General features: G+C 45.4%; 1 pseudogene; it reads right to left on the reverse strand.

The window, feature by feature from the left end:
- Positions 1-7033: 7033 nt before the first annotated feature.
- LOC119319545 lies at positions 7034-8508 on the reverse strand (annotated as a pseudogene).
- Positions 8509-9147: the final 639 nt, after the last annotated feature.

Consider the following 9147-nt stretch of genomic DNA (forward strand, 5'->3'; position numbering starts at 1 on the left):
GTCTGTCACCGTACATCCATTGCCGGTTCATCTGCGTGCATTATATATAATTAAGTGTCCAAATTAATAGAAGTTCATCATCACATTAAAACCGAAGTGCATACATAGTTCTCATCTAACAACATATAGCTCTCCAGAGCATCTAATTAATTAAACCATACATTGAAACTATGTAAAACATTTCAATGCGAAAACAAATGCGATCATAATCGCAACCAAGGTAACAATTGATCCAACGGCATAATGATACCAAGCCTCGGTATGAATGGCATATTTTCTAATCTTTCTAATCTTCAAGCGCATTGCATCCATCTTGATCTTGTGATCATCGACGACATCCGCAACATGCAACTCCAATATCATCTTCTCCTCCTCAATTTTTTTTATTTTTTCCTTCAACAAATTGTTTTCTTCTTCAACTAAATTTAACCTCTCGACAATAGGGTCGGTTGGCATTTCCGATTCACATACATCCTAGATAAATAAAATCTATGTCACGTTGGTTGGCATAAGTTTCATAAACAATAAATGAACCAATAGTTATAAAGATAATATACATACCACATCCGAATCAAAGACAGGACGAGGGCCGACGGGGGCGGATACCAAAACCATCGCACTATATAAGATGCAATAATAAATGTAAGAAAATGATACAAGTATCTATCTAAACATACAAGTAAGAATATTTTTCCTTTCAGAAAGAAGATAAGAACAAGAGGCTCACCATGGTGGTGTCGGTGATGAGATCGGCGCGGGTGATCGACGGCGGTGAAGACGGGGACGGGGCGTGACGGACCGCTAAATCTAGAAAAATCTCGAGGAAAATGGAGTTTGGAGGTCGAGCTTCGAGAGGAGAAAGCTTAAGTAGTGTGGCTCGGGCATTCCATCGAACACCTCATGTGCATAGGAGGTGAGCTAGAGCACCACAAAGCCCTCTCCCCTCGGCCAGAAAAAACAGAGCACTGTGCTCCGCTCTTGCGTGAGGGGGTATATATAGGCACCTCATTGGTCCCGGTTGGTGGCATGAACCGGGACTAAAGGGGAGCCTTAGGTCCCGGTTCAAGCCACCAACCGGGACCAATGGTGGTGGGCCAGGAGCGAGGCCCATTGGTCCCGGTTCGTCCCACCAACCGGGACCAAAAGGTCCAGACAAACCGGGACCAATGGCCCACGTGGCCCGGCCGGCCCCCTGGGCTCACGAACCGGGACCAATGCCCACATTGGTCCCGGTTCTAGACTGAACCGGGACTAATTGGCTGACCCGGCCTGGACCAAAGCCCTGTTTTCTACTAGTGCATGCTCGCATCCGTTGATCTATGGCATCGTCGTCTCGGTCACCCCAGCAAAAACACTTTGACGTCTTTACTCCAATAATTTTGTACCCCTAGTTCTAGCAGTCCTCATAATCCCTCTCTCTGTAATGCATGTCAATGTGGCAAACATGTTAGATTACCTTTCGGAACCTCTACTACCATTAGTACTTTTCCTTTTGAGTTACTTCACTGTGATTTATGGACCTCTCCAGTCCCTAGTGTTTCTGGTTATAAATATTATCTTGTGATCTTGGATGATTATTCTCACTATACTTGGACCTTTCCTCTTTGCGCTAAATCTGAAGTACCTGCAATCTTTCTCAACTTTCGACAATATGTAATCACCCACTTTGGCTTGCCAATTCGATTTATTCAATGTGATAACGGTCGTGAATTTGATAACACCCAAAACCGCACCTTCTTTCTCTCTCAAGGCATTCTTCTTCGTTATTCATGCCCTTATACATCTTCTCAAAATGGTAAAGCTGAACGATGTCTTCGCTCTATTAATGATGTTCTTCGCACATTGCTTTTACAAGATTCTCTTCCTTCCCGTTTTTGGGTTGAAGCCCTTCGTACCGCCACACTACTTCTTAATATTCGACCAACTAAAACTTGCCCTCTTTATTCGCCTTTCCAATCTCTTTTTCTCTCCCACCCTGACTATTATTTTCTGCGTGTTTTTGGCTGTCTATGCTTTCCCAACATCGCCTCTACCGCCTCCAACAAACTAGAACCACGCTCACTACCTTGCATTCACCTTGGTCTTTCTGATGATCATAAAGGATATCGTTGTTTCGATCCATCTTCTGGTCGTATCATTCTCTCTCGTCATGTCACATTCGATGAAAATACTTTCCCTTTTTCTGTCACTACAACCACAACACCAATTCCACCACAATCCGCCCCCACCAAAACCCCTTCCCTAGTTCGTCCTTTGGTCATCTCCGCTGCCATGGAATCTTGTTCCGTCTCTCAGTCGGAATCGCCCACCGTCAGCCACCCTCCTGCCCCGTCCCCCACCTCTCCCGCGACTGCATCCTCTACCCCAGCCGTCTTTTCCTCACCACATCCTACCACGGCAACCACCTCGACACCCACCACCTCTAATTCTTCTTCCTCACCATCTTCTTCAACCGAAAACCCACTGCCACCCAATGCCGTTCTTATACCACCGCTCACCAATGATCATGGCATGTGCACCCGTGGAAAACGAGGATTTCTTGTCCCCACCAAACGTCTCAATCTTACCGCCACCCCAACCATCTCTTCTATTCCAACCAGTTATAAGCGAGCTCTTCTTGACCCTCTCTGGCTTTCCACTATGCGCGATGAATTTGAAGCTCTTCAGCAAAATAATACATGGACTCTTGTTCCCAAACCTCCTGGTGTTAACATTGTTTCTGGCAAATGGGTTTTTCATCATAAATTTCATTCCGATGGCACTCTCGCTCGTTACAAAGCTCGTTGGGTGTGTCGTGGTTTCTCCCAGCAGCATGGTATTGACTTTGATGAGACTTTTTCTCCTGTTGTTAAACCAAGCACTATTCGTGTTGTTCTTAGTCTTGTTGTTTCCTCTTCTTGGCCTATTCATCAACTTGATGTTAAAAATGCTTTTCTTCATGGCACTCTCAATGAAACTGTTTATTGTCAGCAACCCTCTGGTTTTGAGAATCCCTCCTCTCCAAATTTTGTTTGTCTCCTCAACAAATCTCTTTATGGCCTTAAACAAGCTCCTCGTGCATGGTTTCAATACTTTGCTACTTTTATTCAAACCATAGGCTTTATTCCCTCCAAATTCGATTCCTCTCTTTTTGTTTATCAGTCTCCTACTCACACTGCCTACCTCTTGCTTTATGTTGATGATATCATTCTCACGGCTAGTTCTGATTCTTTTCTTCAACATACCATCTCTTCTCTCAATCGGGAGTTTTCCATGACTGATCTTGGTCCTCTTCATCATTTTCTAGGTATTCATGTTTCTCGCACAAAATCTTCACTCTTTCTTTCTCAACGGTCATACATTTTGGACTTGCTTTCTCGTTCTGGTATGTCTGATTGTCAACCCTCTCGTACTCCAGCCGACGTTGGTGCTAAACTGTCGGCTGATGGTGATCCTCTTTCTGATCCCACTTTATATCGTAGCATCACTGGCGCTCTTCAATATGCCACTCTTACTCGTCCTGAAATCTCCTATTCTGTTCAGCAAGCCTGTCTCTTTATGCATGATCCTCGTGCTCCTCATCTGGCTCATGTCAGACGCATTCTCCACTATTTAAAAGGCACTCTTGATCACGGTCTCCTTATTAATTCTTCTTCACCTACAAGCTTGACAGTTTATTCTGATGCAGACTGGGCAGGTTGTCCAGATACTCGACGATCTACATCTGGATTTTGCGTTTATTTGGGTGATAATCTTGTTTCTTGGTGTTCAAAAAGGCAGGTAACAGTTTCCAGGTCTTCTGCTGAGGCTGAGTATAGGGCGGTTGCTCACGCTGTGGCCGAGGTGGTGTGGCTACGGCAACTTCTCGTTGAACTTCATCGTCCTCTCCCACGTGCTACCATTGTTTACTGTGATAACATCTCTGCCGTCTACATGGCTTCCAATCCAGTTCAACATCGTCGCACAAAGCATATTGAGATTGACATTCACTTTGTTCGTGAAAAGGTGGCTCTTGGCGAGGTTCGCGTTCTTCATGTTCCTACAAGTGCCCAATTTGCTGACATTTTTACCAAAGGACTCCCGACTGCATCGTTCACCGACATACGCTCCAGTCTCAACATTGTTTCACCTGACGTTGAGACTGCGGGGGGATCTTAGAGTATAAGTCTATTCGTATTGTAATCTATCTCTATTAGTCTAGTCTTGGAGCCCAGCTTTGTAATCTATATAAACAGCCCTTGAGGCCCCAATCAATACAACAATTATTTCTCCAATATCTCAATCTATCACTGGTCACATCAAAGAAGGCGTCGTCGGTGGTACACCGACGGTAGAAGCGGACGACTGGAGTGAGACCTCTTGGCTAGCATGAGGTCGAGTGGCGAGAGCTGCAGCGCTTTCCTCGATGTGTCGCCGGCCGGCATCACTACTCTACCACCCACACCTCCTCCTCACCAGCCATTTTAGCCGCAACGTTGTTGGCTTTCCTTCTTGCTCTCCTTTCCATACCGTGCTCTTTCTTTCTTCTTTTGCTACTGGGGTTCCAAGTGTGTAAGCAATGGGCACGTAGGAGCGATCATATATAATAGAATGGCTTTGGACATGTGATCGGTCAGTGATCTCCAATCCTGAAGGTACAGTACATATATATAAATTGATAAGGATCAGCATTTTTTTTGGACGGCACCAGAACCAGACCAAATCAAAGGTAGACAAAAGTAGTTGATGGAGATATTCATGGTGATAGCAGATCTGGTTGTTTTCTTTCTTTCCCTACAGCTGTATGATACATTGATACCATCCATGCTGCTGTCACCTATTGATGGGTCATGGTTTGGTGGCCCATCTCCTTCTGATAACTCTAGTAAACCTTTCCTCAAAAATAGAAAATAAAAAAACCCTACACACATGCGTATAGAACCACAAAGAGATAGCGGTGTGTGTGTGTGTGTACATTGTACTGCATTGTGAAGATGGAAATCAGGTGTCTATATATGTATATTCTTAATAACCTCTATAGCTAGATACAAATCAACATATACATGTTTGTTTCACCTAGTTTGGTAAGGTCAAGCTTCTGGTTTCTGTAGGTAGAGTTGTATACTGTATAAAGGTGTGAGTGATTGAGAGGCGTGGTGAACTGTTTAGGAGGAAAAATAATAATTGGTCCAACTAAGACTGTAAGACATTAAAGATTATGGTAAGTGCGACCCTGACGCCCGTGCAGGTGGCGACGGATGATTCCTCTATGTAACATTACATGACGAAGCGGGTGTCTCGATAAGTAGAAGAAAGAGTGAACTATCCCGACAGCCAAGCGTGCGGAATTCAGGGGTATGGAGGCCTTTGGTGAGTTGTCAGAGATGAACAAAGATGAGCCCGCAAAAACAAGATGTAAGTTACCTCGATATGTACAATAAGCCACCTTCTTGTCAGGCAATCGCGGCGATCCACACTTTGGCGGGCATTAACGAAAAGTCAAAGATGGGCTTAACCAAGATAGGTGATTCCAACACCCCGGGTTGCTCCCCACAGCTAATGTTAGTCCATGATTGGGTGATTCCGACACCCCAGGTTGCTCCCCGCAGCTAATGTTAGTCCATGATTCTTGCATAGACAGGCCGGGCCATGTATCCGGGTGGATGACATCTTTTTATAGGGTGGTGGTCGTTTTGGTTGCACAACAATTGTGCCTTACGGTTTTGGGCGTTGACACTCTTGTGTCTGGCTCAAAGTCAAACAATGTTCCCTGATGTTTATGTGTGTGCTTGTTTAAACCCTACCCCCAACCTTTAATTTTGTTTTTCTATCTTTAGTGTCTGTTTTTCGGTTTTCACCCATTTTTGCCAGTTTCTTTTTAAATTACCCGGCCAACTCTCTTATTATATGATGTGGCAGAGCTCCCGCCTTTGCCTCAGCAAGCATTTAAAAAAAAGATTATTGTGATAAGGGGAAAAAGCAGATCCAACGAAAGCATCTAGATTATGGTCTTGATTGGATAAAATAAAATAATCTCGGAAAATTAATTAAGGGTCACTAGCACGGTTCCATTGTAAATATCTTACTTGAGCAAATGGAGACATGGTCATCAGGGTCTACATCCAAAGGGGGCTAGGTCCAACCTGATACAAAGACTAGAGGCAGAGCTTCAATGTTCTTAATAGTTTCCGTCAACAGTATCAAATTCTAATTCTTGTTTCAGAACAAGTATCAAATTCTAATCCATATGATACTTGAGTAGAAACCACATTAATTTAGATAATTCAGTTCGGAGCTCGAGCTCATCTATACCTAGGGAAAAGTAAAATCAAAACAAATAGTAAACAAAATTCAAAAAATCTGAAACCTTTTTGCGTGCAAAATGCTTCAATGCGCCAGGTGCGTGCAAAAATTCACGGGTAAACGCCATTCGTGGAGCTCGCGCCAAAACGGACAATATCAGCTATGAACACTGCGCTTTTTCAAACTTTCTCACAGACCTGATTTTTTTCGTTTTTGCCATGAGTTCCTCGAATGTCCAAACTCCACCAAATTTGGCACGGGCATCACGCATTCGATCATCTTGCACCATAAAAAAATCATAAATTTTATAAAGTTTTCAGTTATTTTAAACGATTTCTTGATCACACCTGGGAACATCTGGACCTGTATGCAGAGTGACCGCGTCGCATTACTTACATTGTTACAACTAAAAATTACTCCCTCGCCGAGCTCAGCAAGCTTCCTCCCTTTCCAGTATATAGATGGATTCAAATCAATTAGCTTTCGCTGCCATGGCTGAAGGTGACCGGGTAGAGTGAGCACCACCACCGACAGAGCACAGGGACTAAAAATAAATAACCCAAGAGTGCTTGAGCACGTAAACCATTCCATTTGCAGTAATTATCTTCATCCCAGTAAAAAAAATCGTGCATTCCACGAGCAACTACTCTACTCTGACGCTGAGACCAGAAGGATTGAATTCAATTATATAAGCCTAGCGTAAGCTGCTTAAGATTATTTCTGGGTGTACAAACACCTAACAGGGTACAATTATCGAACATCCATGACTCGAACACACCTGCTAGATGCAGGTTAAAACTTAGAATACAACATGGTGTCGAATTTGGCATACAACAAACGCTTGAACTCGCTGAGAATTGCAACCTCTATAGACATGATGACGCGCACACTGCCATCACCCTGTGCGCTGTCAATCAGGTGCACAAAACCTCCGCGGTTTGGTTCAGCACGGAACATAGCGAATGGCCTCCCCCCAGCTGAAATCCGCATCGTACGACGGCATGCCAAGCCAGCTGACAACTCTAATGTCTGTCACGGGCAAATTGCCTGTAGCCGGGCGCTCGTCGTCCCTCTTTGCTAGCTCGAGGTAGTCGATTGCCGAATGCACTAGCTCGTCGTTCACCCGTCTGTGGGTGTCTCTAATTTGCCGCGCGATGTAGCTCAGCTCGCGTGAGGCGATGGCATGCGCTTTGTCGCCAACACTTAGGTTTATTATCGCGTTGCCGAAGTAGCCGTCTGGGAGTGGTGGCCTCATGATGCGGCGGACGTTGGCCGAGAACATAAGTTGTGTCGTAGCATCCGGGGGTAGCTGCCGGGCTAAACACATGCATTGCCACAGGTGGGCGCTCACGGCGCTAAACGTGCTCATGCCATCGCCACCAGATATGCGCTTGAGAGTGGAAAGTTGGTCCTTGGCAAGGGTGAAGACCAGAACCTCGTTGATGACTGGCCTGCGGCGGTAGGTTTATCTTGGGGCTAAAAATGGAAAGTGCATCAGGATGAACAACAGGTGGATCACGCGCACACAAGCGCGAGCGGTCATGGCAGGGGAGGTTCACCATAGCCCGGTCGCCGTCTCTGGAGAAAGCTGACCATGTCCTGAAGAAGTGGAATACAACAGATCCGTCCATAGCAGCATGATGGATTGCCGACCCTAAGACCACCCCACCACACTTTAAGAATGTCACCTACATACATATATGGATTAATTTGTTGTACATATTACTAATTGCTTCTGAATAGTACTAGATGTTAGTTCTGTTAATTGTAGGTGTAGTTAGTAATTGATTTGGATAGAAATGACGTGAGGAACAAACAGCCTCCTCTGCTTCGTTGATGGCTTGAAATCGCTGAAGTCATCCATGGTGAGACGAGAGTGAGACATGAGGAAGAGCGTGCCCTTGCCGTTGCAGTCGATCTCCAACCTGCCGTCTGCGCCCGCCCTCAAGCGGCCAGCCAGGGGGTAGAAGGGCACAAGGGCCTTGCTCAACGCCGTCTTCAACCTGGTCACGTCGAAGAAGTCGTCTCCGGCGGTTTCTGGTCGGCGGTAGAAGTGGACGAGTGGGGTGTAGCCTCTACTGGCTAGCATGAAGTCGAATGGAGAGAGCCGGAGCGCCCTGCTCGGCGTGTCTGCAGCCGGCGTCACGAAGCAGGACTCCACCACCTGCACCTCCTCCTCGCCGGCCATTCCTAAGAGTAGTTGTGTTGTTATTTCTCCTTGTTGCTCTAGCTACTACCGGATGTTGTCTTGCTATTCTTCTAGCGCTACTACTACTTCTAGCTACCGAGTTGGAAATGGGCAATGAGGATCGGATATCTTTTGGCATGTGATCCATATCTTCTAGCTACAAGTACGTATGATAATGATAAAGAAAGGTGATCTGGCTGATGGGGACATACATGGCGATATATAATATTTCGTTCTATGATAGTGAGCAGAGCTTAGCATTTTTGTAGTACCATCACCATGCTGCTGTGTAACCTGTGTTACCCATTGAAAGAAACTAAACACATTGTTTGGAGGCAGGCGCACGTCCCTCCATTGATTCTCTGTCGGGCCCTGTTAGAGGTAGAGCAGGGAGAGAGAGACGCCGGAAGAAGAGGAGAGAAGACAGACAGACACACAGACGGACGGACCGGTCAGTGGGAAAACAGCGAGACGTGATCTCTCCATCAATAATTGCTTGTGAATATGCCATCTCTCTCTCTCTTTTAAGAGGAAGACGATCTCTTCTTTCATATCTATAATCTATAATACCTAAATAGTTCATCCCCACTATGTTATTTCTCTTGACATGCAGACTATCCACATCAGCAAGTTAGCCACGTCATTGTTGCACTACTGGCTTACATGTGGGACCGATCAGAAGCACAAGCTGCCACATC

Source organism: Triticum dicoccoides, chromosome 6A, assembly GCF_002162155.2.
Source record: "Triticum dicoccoides isolate Atlit2015 ecotype Zavitan chromosome 6A, WEW_v2.0, whole genome shotgun sequence".
In the NCBI taxonomy this organism is placed as follows: Eukaryota; Viridiplantae; Streptophyta; class Magnoliopsida; order Poales; family Poaceae; genus Triticum; species Triticum dicoccoides.